Source organism: Carya illinoinensis, chromosome 10, assembly GCF_018687715.1.
Source record: "Carya illinoinensis cultivar Pawnee chromosome 10, C.illinoinensisPawnee_v1, whole genome shotgun sequence".
NCBI classification, from domain to species: domain Eukaryota; kingdom Viridiplantae; phylum Streptophyta; class Magnoliopsida; order Fagales; family Juglandaceae; genus Carya; species Carya illinoinensis.
This window is the reverse complement of record NC_056761.1, coordinates 16,613,624-16,625,575: the sequence shown is the minus strand read 5'-3', so window position 1 is coordinate 16,625,575 and position 11,952 is coordinate 16,613,624. Positions and strand designations below refer to the sequence as shown.

Genomic DNA, 11,952 nt, shown 5'->3' with positions numbered 1-11,952 from the left:
AATCCGCATGAGTCGACTTTTCTGCTAGTAATATCACTCGCTAAAAACACACGACTCTCACATATGACGGTCAGGATCTCATTGATTTTCATATACCCAATAAAGTCGTGTCGTGGAATCTCACTTCTCCAAGCAACGATTACTGCCACCGGTAAGGCCAATATGACTCTCTTCTTCAATTTGTTTTTTCTTGTTCTTTTCTCGTGGTTTCTCTAACAATTTGACAGTGCTGAAATCCCCCCAAGTATGCATACCTGCATGTGTAGCCATCGAAATTCCTTTGTTGTATTAGGACACCCAAGTCTCTTGCAGCAATTTATGGCCATAAATTATTGCACCGATTCTCTTGGTCAACAAATGTAAGTGCTTGTCCTCTGAAGCTTCTCCTATAAAAGGAGAGCCCATTTGTGTAAAACGGTGTGGGCAAAAATCAGAGAAAGAGAGGACGTGAAAGAGAAATTATTGAGTGTTTGTAATCTCATACAAACTCAGTGAATTTTGGCTTCAGTGGACATAGGCAAGTTGCTGAACCGCTTAAATATCATCTTGAGTGGTTTTGGACAGGCCAGAGGCGCAACAATTGGTATTAGAGCTTTGGTTTGCTCTGTCCAGAAATCAAGTGGATCGAAATCAATTTTTGATAACTCTAGGGTGTTCCTCGCGTCAAGATGAATCCGTTGCCGTAAACAGAATTGAAAACGGAGGTTAGAGAAGCTCACACACACCCTGAGAAGCCGGAGAGTGAGTCCACGTGCCTCACTCGCAGCTAGAGGTTGAAGACGACTGAAACGCACGGTCCCACACACCCCCACGTGCAGCCACGCACCTCCACGTGCCAAGAGGTTGAAGACGCGTGAAGGACACGCTCCCTATGCGCCCCCACGCGCCCTAAAGGCTCTCAGCGTGTGTACTCCACGCTCCCATGCGCCCCCAGTCACCCTGCTACAGCGTGTACATCTCACGGGCTAGACAATCAGGACCGTTCATTTTTTCAGATCCCTTTTGGGCTTGATCTAAGCCATTTGGAGTCTGATTTCAATGATCAAATAGTGCTTTCCAACTATTTGGATCATTCCAGACTCATCCATATGGTTAGAATTTTGAAATTTGTTGTCTAAATTTTCTAAATTTATATGAAAGGTTCTGGAAGAGATAGGTACTCTAGAAACACCAGTAGCTCTGGGCTTCAGTCCACAGTGTCAAATGTCAAGTTTGAAGTTGAGAAGTTCGATGGAACAAGTAACTTCGGCATGTGGAAATGTGAAGTTATGGACGTTTTGATCCAACAAGAGTTGGATATTGCATTAGAAGAAAAGCCAGATGATATGACTGAAAAGGATTGGACGAATCTTAATACCCAAGCTTGTAGTACAATCCGGTTATGCCTTACCAAAGAGAAGAAGTACCTTGTCATGAGTGAGACAAATGCAAAGGAACTTTGGTAGAAATTGGAAGATAAGTTCATGAAGAAGAGCATTGAGAGCCGTTTGCACTTGAAGAAAAAGCTCTTCAGATTTCAATTTCGTGAAGGTATTTCTATGTCTGAATATCTGAATAGTTACAATCAAATTTTTGCTAATTTATTAAATTTTGATGTTGAAATCCAAGATGAAGATAAGGCTTTACTTTTATTAAATTCCTTGCCTGATACATATGAGCATTTAATTACTGCACTACTGTATGAGAAGGAAAAGATTAGTTTTGACGATGTATCTAGTTCTTTAATTAGCAATGAGTACCGCAGAAAAGATAACCAAGTATAGCTAAATACATCAAGTGAAGCGTTAACAGCAAGGGGGAGACCACAGTCAAGATATCATGGAAAGAAGAAAGGTTTTCAACCAAAAACCTGGGCCACATCACGTGGTTCATCAGTCGGAAGAAAACTCGCCAGAGACAAGTGTTCCTTTTGTCGCAACAAATGACACTTGAAGAAGGATTGTCCCAAGCTGAAAGGACAACAGCAGAATCAACCCACTACAGCTAATGTCGTAGACATAAATGATGATTCAGATTTTTTCTTGACAAGTTCATCATCCATTTGTCATTCCGATGAATGGATTATGGGTTCTGGATGTACCTATCACATGTGTCCCAATCAGGACTGATTTATTGACTTCACAAAGATTGAGGGTGGAGCAGTACTTATAGGCAACGACAGTGCTTGTAAGACTCAGGGAATAGGTAGCATTTAGTTAAAGCTACACGATAACAGCATCAAGACTCTGACAGAAGTTAGGTACGTTCCAGACTTGAGGAAGAATCTCATCTCACTTGGATCTCTAGATTCAAAAGGATTCAGAATCGCCATTGAAGACAGAACTCTCAAAGTAGTAATGGGAGTTCAGGTGGATATGAATGGTTTGAGGTGAGGAAACTTGTACTTCTTGCAAGGAAGTACTGTTAATGGAAGAGCTTCCACATGCTGTGAGAAGCTAGATGAGACTAATACTGACACTACCAGTCTTTGGCATATGCGTATGGGACACACTGGAGAAAAAACTTTGCAAACACTAGTAAAGTAAGGCTTACTCAAAGGTGCCAAGACTGGTAAATTATTTTTCTGTGAGCACTGTGTATTAGGGAAGTAGAGGCAGATTAAGTTTGGAATCACTGTACACAATACACAGGGGATACTTGACTATGTACACTCCGATATTTGGGGACCTACCTAAAATACATCTTTGGGAGGTAAGCATTGGTTTGTAATTTTTGTAGATGATTATTCTCGTCGTGTGTGGGTGTATACGATGAAGAATAAAGATGAAGTGCTGAAATCTTCCTTGATTGGAAGAAAATGATTAAGACTCAGACTGGCAGAAAAATCAAGCAGCTCAGATCTGATAATGGAGGTGAGTACACTTCAGAACCCTTCATGGAAGTATGCCGGAGAAAGGAAATTGTCAGACACTTCACGGTACAAGGTACACTGCAGCAGAATGGATGAACTGTACTTTACTAGAGAAAGTGCAATGTATGTTACTAGATGCTGGATTCAATAAACAATTTTGGGCTGAAGCTGTGACATATGCCTGCCACCTCATCAACTGACTACCCACAACTGCCAATGATGGGAAGACACCCATTGAAATGTGGAAAGATACACATGATACTGATTATGACTCTTTACACGTTTTTGGATGTCCTACTTACTATCATGCTAAAGAAAATAAGCTTGATCCCAGAGCCAAGAAAGCAAAATTCTTAGGCTTTAGTACTGGTGTAAAAGGGTATAGACTCTGGTGCATAGAGTCTAAAAAGGTAATTATCAGTAGAGATGTTACATTCCACGAATCTGAGATGCTTAAGTCACATAAGCATAAAGATTCCAATGAAGGCAGCCATGATGGCGAAACACCAGATGATTCACAGAATGTAAAGTTTATTACTTCAAAGGATTCGGGAGAGCATGGACAAGATAAGGTTGATAGTCTAGTCACAGTACCTCCACGTCAACCCAAATCAATAGCAACCAACAGGCCGAGACGAGAGAAACGTGTACCGACACGTTTTGTAGACTATGTGACATATACATTACCAGCTGAAGGGGGTGAGATCCCAACCACTTACAGAGAAGCCATACAGTCTAGTGAACAAGTTGAATAGACAAAGGCAATGAATGAAGAGATGCAGTCTCTTTACCAGAACCAGACTTGGGAGATTGTGCCGCTTCCACAAGGAATTAAGTCAATTGGCTATAAGTGGATCTTTAATCAGAAAGATGATCAAGCTGCTAAAAATGGAGTACGATACAAAGCTAGATTAGTAGCCAAGGGCTATGCTCAAACATAGGGAATTGACTACAGTGAAGTATTCTCTCCTGTTGTGAAGCATTCATCCATTCGGATATTGCTAGCTTTGGTTGCACAATATGATCTTGAGTTAGCACAGCTTGACGTAAAGACAGCTTTCTTACATGGTGATCTGGAAGAGGAGATTTATCTATCTCAACCAGAAGGTTTTAAAGTAGTTAGAAAAGAAAATTGGGTCTGCAGTCTGAAGAAGTCAATCTATGGCTTGAAGTAGTTACCTTGGCAATGGTATAAGTGGTTTGACCGCTTTATGATGGACTTGAAATACACTCGTTGTCAATACGATCACTGTGTGTATTTCAGAAAACTTGCAAATAGATCTTTCATTTATTTGCTTTTATATGTAGATGATATGTTAATTGCATGTAAAAGCAATGGGGAGATAAATCTTTTAAAAAATCAGTTAAGTCATGAGTTTGAAATGAAAGATCTAGGAGAAGCACGAAGAATATTGAGGATGGAGATCAATAGAGATAGGGTGAAAGGTACAGTTCACCTTACTCAGAAGCAATATCTGAAGAGAATACTGTAACACTTCAACATGGACTCAAAGACGAATAATGTGAGTACTCAAATGGCCCCATATTTCAAACTCAGTGCATTGCAGTCTCCTAAAGATGATGAAGAGTGGGATTACATAAGGAATGTCTCATATGCAAGTAATGTTGGAAGCTTAATGTATGCCATGGTGTGTACACGACCTGATATCTCCCAGGCCTATAGCTTAGTTAGTCGCTATATGCATAATCCTGAAAGGCTCATTGGCATGCGGCTAAATGGATTCTACAGTATATTTTAGGGACTGTAGATATTGGTTTGAAGTTCGAGAAGAGTGAAGATAGTCTAGTAACTGGATATGTTGACTCAGACTATGCAAGTGATCTTGACAGACACCGATCGACAACTGGATATGTGTTCACTATGACTGGAGGACCAATTAGTTGGCGATCAACTTTGCAGTCTACAATTGCACTATCATCCACTGAGGCTGAATACATGGCTATAACAGAAGCAATGAAAGAAGTCATTTGGTTACACAGACTGGTAACAGACTTGGGCTTTAAGCAGCAAGAGGTTACCGTTTATTGTGACAATCAAAGTGCAATTCATTTGGCCAAGAATCAAGTGTATCACTCTTGAAAAAAACACATAGATGTCCAATTTTACTTTGTAAGTGAAATATTAGAAGAAGATGACATCAAACTTCAGAAGATTAGCACTGAAGATAATCCAATAGATATGTTGACGAAAGTCGTCACAGGGAGCAAGTTCCAATACTGTTTGGACTTGATCAATATTGTACACTATTGAGCACCCTCGGGTGCATTGGAGCGCATTTGATAGCGAAAGTCTCTCATGTCAAAGAAGGAGGTGCATTCATCTAAAGAATGAATCAATTTGTAAGCAGCCTAATATGGCATACTTGGGTGGAGGGGGTAATTGTTGAAATCCCCCCAAGTATGCATACCCACATATGTAGCCACCGAAAATCCTTTGTTGTATTAGGACACCCAAGTCTCTTGTAGCAATTTATGGTGATAAATTGCTGCACCGATTCTCTTGGTCAACAAATGTAGGTGCTTATCCTCTGAAGCTTCTCCTATAAAATGAGAGCTCATTTGTGTAAAACGGTGTGGGCAAAAATTAGAGAAAGAGAGGACGTGAGAGAGAAATTATTGAGTGTTTGTAATCTCATACAAACTTTGTGAATTTTGGCTCCAGTTGACGTAAGCAAGTTGCTGAACCACTTAAATATCGTCTTGTGTGATTTTGGACAGGTCAGAGGCGCAATAGACTGTTCTCTGGGATGATTTTATTTCACCAGTGCATGCGTATCTCTTTATTTTAGTTCATGGATTTTCTTTCTAATTTGAAGTTAAGGGGAGGATAAGTACTTTGAGGTTGGGTGAAACTGTATACTTTCTTATTGATCACCTATGTTCTTGTAACGTGAAGTTAGTAAGTGTATGTTAAAAATTTTGAGTATTTGTTAGTATTTTGAAAACAGTGGGAGCTTCTTCGGAATCTTGAAATTGGTTGAGAGAAAACATAAAGAAGATTTTGATGGAATGCATGATATATATTTATGTGGATTTCTTAAGTTTAAAATCATAGCAAGAATCTGTGTTCGGAAATCACAAGCAAGCATCATATATAAAACTATACGTGAGAGCAGAAAAAAAGAGTATACGTAAAATGTTATTCAATGGATTGGTGCTGATAATTCTAAGGAAGATTATATTAACCCATCTAAAGGTCGACCCAAGAAATGAACAGACGACACATCGATTCCTCTATTTTCCATTCTCAAAATAGAGATTTTGTTTTGTTAACTTCATGCAGAAAACTAGAGAAATTGAGACAGCCATACCTGTTTTCACCCACCATATAATGATAAAACTCCTTATTCCGCAATCACTATGAAACGACCATAGTAGTTCGTGCACCTTCGTGCCACAAAAGTAGTTTGCAATCTCTTATCGTTTTGTAGAACTCCTTACAATTACCAGCTTTGATGCAAGCCTCTATCGCAACCACTAGCCACTCCACCATATCCCCTTTGAGAGGAATAAACTTGCTGAATCCCTTGCTCCTCTCCGTTAATCTAAGAGACCTGTCATTCTCTTTGGAGAAGATGAAAATTTTCTAGTCCATCAACAACCTCTTCAAGAAACCCATCATGAAATAATGAGATAAAAAAACAATAAAAACTCAGAAAGAGAAGGGAAAATCCAGAGGAAAGCGCCTAGATTAAAGGATTTGAGAATTAACTAGGTTGGGGGCACCGTGCACTATTTTGTGGTAGGTGATGGCTCAAACCTTGATTTTGGCACGATCCATGCTGCGGTGGTAGGCTTCTTATCAAGTGTTGTTTTCATTCCTTTTCTGTATTAATCAGAATCCGGATGCTAGCTAAGGTTTTGTGTGATCAACTGCTCCTTTTCTGTCGATTGATCACGAGTTTCGTTCTACATATTAAACCTCTAAGGCTTGTTTTAAAATTAGCAAGTGATTTTTAGGGCAAGCCCAATGTTTTAAAGCCCTCGAATATTTTAAGTACCCGAGAAATATTTTAAATTGGGTATTTCTAGTATTATTGAACCAAGCCTAATTTTAAGTAAGACAATTATAATATTTTTGGAAGCTTCAAATATTATAATTGTGCTTCCAAAAATATTATAATTGTAGAAAATCATATTATCTAAATGATTTTATTTAATTAAGAATATTATGAGACTTAAGTTATGTTGAAAACTCTAATTATTTAGATGGTTTTATTCACTTGAAGATATTTAGTAAAACTTCGTCATTTATTTAATGATGAAAGAATATTATTTTATAAACTAAATTTGAGTTTGAATTAATGATATACTATTTCTATCTTGATTCCTCTCAGTTTACTTAGTTTAAACCAGTGTTTAAATCCCTGCCATTAGATTAGATCTGAAGATCCCAAGATGAAGGGCCTAAATTAAAACCCTAGCCCCTTATCTTTTCCCCCACTTTCCCTCTCTCTTCTTTCCTCCCCCAATCGATAGCCCATATCCCCTCTCCCACTACATTTTCTCTTGGCTCCTCCCAGCCACAGTAGCATCACCGCCGCACGAGCTCCCCTTTCTACCCGCGATCACCCCTCACAAACCCAGCCCATGCTTCAACTCCTTCCCCTCTCCTCCTCCCGAAATCGAGCTTCTCTCACAAGGTTTCTCCCTCTCGCCGTTGCCAGCACCATCGTCGTAGCCTAGCTGCACCACCGCATCTAGCCCTTCATTGACGTAAGCTTCTCCCCCTAGCCACCGAAGCCCTTCTCTCTCTCTCTCTCTCTCTCTCTCTGAGCAGCACCTCTTTCTCTCTCGGTTCCTCTCTATTATGGTCCAGATCCACCGCTGTAGGGCCGACCACCGCTGTAACACACCTCTAGTAACTTAAGAACAAATATACTAAAATTGCTCACTTCGAGGGGAGCACCTCCATAGAAGAATGAAGAAGATGAGAAAGATAAGGACAATAGACTTTCCATTTAGTTTCTGGATGATTGAACCCTCAAGCCCTTGGCTCGTATATAAAGGAGATGACCCCTACATGGGCCCAAGCTAACACACTAAAAACATACAAGAAAATAAATATAAGGCCCAAGGCCCACTAGCTATCTTGTAGTCCAAATACATGTTGAATTTGAAATTGTAAATTAAATTAAATTGGCCCAAGGCCAATAGCCCATGTCCTTCATTCGGGGACTGTGACAAACCATCCCCCATTGAAGCACCTTGTCCACAAGGTGCGGTTTGGATGCCACGCTTCCTTTGTAACTGGAAATTATTAACTTCCAGCTCATCATTAGTGATCCAATAAAAATTTCCATCTTCTACACCATGTCCTGCAAGGCCCATGCAAATAGCCTTGAAGGAAACAACATAAGGGGAGGACATTTGGTCAAAACCCTCTTTTGCAGGCTCATCCTTGCCATCTTCCACAAACCTTGTAGCCGTATCTACTTCTTGAAGCATTCCAACATCATTTGCTAACAACTTCTCAACTTCCTTTAGAATTATCTCAACTTCCTTTAGATAAAACCATCACTGTTCCAATTCTCTGTAGCATTGTGATGCCAGAGGGTTTTCCAGTGAAAGCTCTTGCCATAGGCACAAAGATGTGGTCATATATGGGAATAAAGAGAACAATGGCAAGGCTGATAAAGGATTGAAGAGAAGCAACCAATACATCAAAGCCTAGCACAACCTTTCTATTCATAGTTGCCCTTGCTTGGTAAAGAAAGTTGATGAATGTGCAATCACAATAGCATATACCTAAAGATGTTTTGAGAAATACTATCTCATGAGTTGAGATAGAGAGTGTGCTTTTATACATATAAATAGTAACATGTACAAGTTGATCTATGTATGGAAAGTGTACAAAGAATAGAAAGAATGCTATACCAAATACACAGCTAACAGCTAGTATAATTGATTTTCTTCCTAAGATTAGGCATTTGTTGACTTTGAGAAGATTGCTAAGATGTCTTGGGAGGATTGCTGAGATCGTGTGATGTACAGCTTGATTGTTGCTTGACTACTTGAATGTTGGTTTCATTCCTTATATTCCCCCTCAAACATGGTTGTGGAAGAGAACAAAGGCCAAGTTTGTCACGCAGCTGTTTGAATGGATTCTTAAACAAGGATTTTGTGAAGATATCTGCAAATTGATCAAAAGATGTAACAAATTTGGTTTCCAAGGAGCCAAGTTCTATGTGCTTTGTTCTAGCATGTAGAATAGGATTCACTGTCATAAATAATGCACTCATGTTGTCACAATGTAGAGAGGGTGTTTTGAGTAATGCCACTCCAAGATCTTGAAGTAGAGTTGAAATACATGTTAATTCAATTGCAATGGATGCCATTGCCCTATACTCTGCTTCAGCACTGGATCTTGCAACTGTTGGTTGTTTCTTTGCGCTCCAAGAGATGCAATTGCTTCTAAGAAATGTGCAATAGCCTTTGGTGGATCTCCTTGTTGTTTGGAAACCTTCCCAATCTGCATCAGAAAACCCATATAGATCAAGTGTGTTGCTTGATATGATACGGATGCCTAGTTGGGATATGCCTTGCAAGTATCTAAGTATCCTCTTTACGAGCTAGAAATGAATCACTGTAGGAGCTTGCAAGAATTGACAAACATAATTCACACTGAATGAAAAATCTGGTCTAGTAAAAGTGAGGTACTGTAGGCCACCAACAATGCTTTTGTAGGTTGTTGGATCAGGAAATAATTCTGCAGAAGCGTAAGGTTGTTGACCTTTAGTGTTGACAAGGGCTTGCATTCATGCATATTAGCTCGAGTTAATAAGTCCATGATGTACCTGTGCTGAGATAAGAATAGGTCAAAACCAACTCTATAGACTTCTATGCCTAAAAAATGATGTAGAAAACATAGGTCTTTGAGGGAGAATTGAGTGCTAAGCTGAGAGATCAACCATTGAATTCTCTGTGGATTATCACCTATTACTACCATGTCATCAACATAGAGTAAAAGAATGAGTACCCCATGGTCTGAGTGGCAAATAAAAAGACTTGGATCAGCTAAGCTTGAGTAGAAACCAAGTTGTGAAAGAAAGTCACTCAGCCTATCAAACCAAGCTCAAGGAGCTTGTTTGAGGTCATACAAGACACGGTTTAACTTGCACACATGCTTAGGCTGATTTGGATCAACATAGTTAGGTGGCTACTGCATGCAAATAGTAGTATTAAGAAAACCATATAAGAAAGCATTTTTAACATCTAGTTGGTGAAGTTCCCAGTGTTTAATAGTAGCAAGTGTAAGGACAATTCTAATAGTTGCTGGTTTCACAACAGGTGAAAAAGTTTATGAAAAATCCACCCCATCAACTTGATTGAACCCTTTAGCAACTAGTCTGGCTTTAAGTCTCTCAAGAGTACCATCTTCCCTTAACTTAGCTTTATACACTCACTTGCAACCAACTATATTCATACCATCAGATTTTGGAACCAGTTCCCAAGTATTGTTTTGAGCAAGTGCATCTAGTTCTTCCTTCATTGCAGTAGACCAACCAGGATATTTTCTTGCAGATATGATGGACTTTGGTTCAACATGAATTGGAACCAGGTTGTGCAAGTTTGCATACCAAGGGTTAGGTTTGTGAATGCCACACCTAGACCTAGTTTGCATAGGATATGGAGGTGGGGTTGACTGCACAGCAAGTTGGACAAACAAGGGTGGTGATGGTTCTGGAGAGGAAGTAGAAACCAGAGAAAGTGAGGAGGAAATTACCTCATTTGGACTTAAGGATGAGGAAGGAGGAGCATAAGCATAAGGTAGTGGCTACTTTGAAGTTACCTTATAGAGATCCTGATATCATTCCGTGAAGGTGGAAAGTTCCCCCTCAACAGTTGGAGAGTCATAGAGCATGGTTGGTTGAGAGTAAGGAAGGACAAACTCATCAAACACAACATGTCTTGATGTAAAAATACAACCAGTGGGTGGATAAAGACATTTATAGCCTTTATGTTCATTGCTGTAGCAAATGAAGACACAAGGCAATGACTTGGGTTCAAGCTTTTTGGACCTATACTCTCCAAGGTATGGAAAACATCTAGACCAAAAGGTGCGAAGTATGCTATAGTCAGGATGTTTTGCATATAGTCTGAAAAAGGGAGAGTCCATGTTAAGTACAAGAGTTGGCAATCTGTTTAAAAAGAAAATAGCAGTAGAGAAACAATCTAACCAGAACCTAAGTGGGAGTTTGGCATGAAACATCATGGTCAAACCAAGGTTTGTGATACTTCTGTGTCTCCTCTCTACTTTACCATTTTGTTCAGGTGTCTTGGGACGAGCAACTTGGTGAATAATGTCATGGTTTTGAAGATAATCAAGAAGTTTTGTGTCATTAAACTCACCTCCTTCATCAGTTTGAAAAACATGAATTTTGGCATCAAATTGACATTGGACAAGAATATGAAACTGAACAAAAGTTGAATGAAGATCAGATTTATGCTTAAGGGGAATCAACCATATAAAGCTTGTAGCTTCATCAACAAAAATGGCATAGAATTTTTATTTTTCTCAACACATAGTAGGAGCTAGTCCCCAAAAATCACAATGGATTTTAGCAAAAGGAACAGTAACAGTACTGTCTCTAGAAAGAAAAGGCAACTTGCAAGCTTTCCCTAGTTGACAACTTGTACAGATTTGAGAAGAAAGTTATTTTGACTCAAGATTAATAAACTTTTTTCTTACAAAGAAAGTCTAGAATTCTTGAGTTTGGATGTCCAAGCCTTTGGTGCCAATGCTCTTTATTGGTGGATCGAAATCTAAAGGAGTGGAAGCTCTCTTTATTTTGAAACTTCAAGGCAGCATCAAAAGTGTATAGGCCCTTTTGCTTCCTACCTATTGCCACAGTATTCTGTATTACCCTATCTTTTATCACAAAACCATGTCCATCATACTCAAATTTCAAAGGGTAATCTGTGGTTAACTTGCTAAGAGACAATAAATCCTTCTTTATTGCAGGTACTATAAGCACTTCACATTTAACAAAATTTGTGATTTAGGAGAGCCAACCATGGTCTAACCAATATGAGTGATAGGTAAGATCTTTCCATTACCTACCATTATACCATCATGA

The 11,952-nt window shown here is 39.2% G+C and overlaps 1 pseudogene; it reads left to right on the top strand.

Moving 5' to 3' along the window:
- The first annotated feature begins 63 nt into the window (after positions 1-63).
- The window catches only part of LOC122278489, a 35,788-nt pseudogene continuing 23,899 nt past the window's right edge, over positions 64-11,952 (top strand).